We start from the raw sequence: 1,179 nt of genomic DNA, 5'->3' as shown, positions 1-1,179 counted from the left end.
TATGCAGTTAGGTAGGGGTTTTATTCTCACTGCAGTCAAGTGTGTGAGTTTGGGTTTTGAGCTGTTTCTTGAAATTACAGAAAGTATTTTACATCACCATGTGGGTCACTGCTGTTGTCATCAGCTATAAACTGTTGTCTGACACACTCAAAGTCAGACATGAGCTGTGGTGCATGCGTAAAGTACTGGGTTCTGTAGTCTGTGTACTTAGATAGGCAGGGGTTCTACACTGCAGTTAACTGTATGTCTGAGCTATTGCTTGACAATACAGAGAGCATTTTACACCATGTGAGACACTGTTATATTCTCCTCAACAGACACTGCTGATGTCATCAGCTATAAAGTGTTGTCTGACACACTCAAAATCAGACTTGAGCTGTGGCACTTGCGTAAAGTACTAAGTTCCATAGTCTGTGTATTTAGGTAGGGGTTCTATTCACATTGCAGCCAGGTGTGTGTGTATGTGAGCTGTTGCTAGACATTACAGAGCACAATTTATACCATCACCTGGAACACTGTTTCCATATTCTTCTCAGCAAACACTGCTGATGAGATCAGCTATCTCAGCTTTCTGGATAGGCAGTACTCCCACTAGGGCAGGGTCAGAAACTGACTTGCAGACTAGGCAGATGTCACCTCATCCTATACAAAAAAGATTACAGTGACATGGCTTTTAATTTATCCACATACATCAATGCATGGTTTGAAGGCCCTGTGTTATCTTGCTGAGAAAGCCCTGTGGTCTCTCCAGCTGCTGCATGTGTCTGATGAGGTACATTCAAAAGAGACCATTATATTCTATTAGTGTTCTGATGAGGTTTGACTACAATGCTGTCATATAATCCTAAGATCTCAATATGATGGTGTGACTTTTAATGTGCACATCATAGGCTTTCAATAGCAGTATGGACAGGTGGTGATCACAGTTCAGATTGCTATCTACCTGTGCTCCCAGTGCTTGCATTACTGAGTTTCCGCATACCAGGATCATTGTCAATGATGTGATTAACATGGAATTCCACTTTTCAGATGGACAACATAACAAACACACATTTCTGCATTTATTTGTAGATCGTGTGCCTTTGTCACCATTCAGTTATCTGTGTTAACTCCTCCTGTACTATGTTATCATCATTGGTGGACTTAATTATTGCACACAATCTGCAAGAATCAGCAAAC

The sequence above is a fragment of the Protopterus annectens genome, chromosome 4.part0, assembly GCF_019279795.1.
Source record: "Protopterus annectens isolate FY-2018-M chromosome 4.part0, PAN1.0, whole genome shotgun sequence".
Classification (NCBI taxonomy): domain Eukaryota; kingdom Metazoa; phylum Chordata; order Ceratodontiformes; family Protopteridae; genus Protopterus; species Protopterus annectens.
This window is presented reverse-complemented; position numbering follows the sequence as displayed.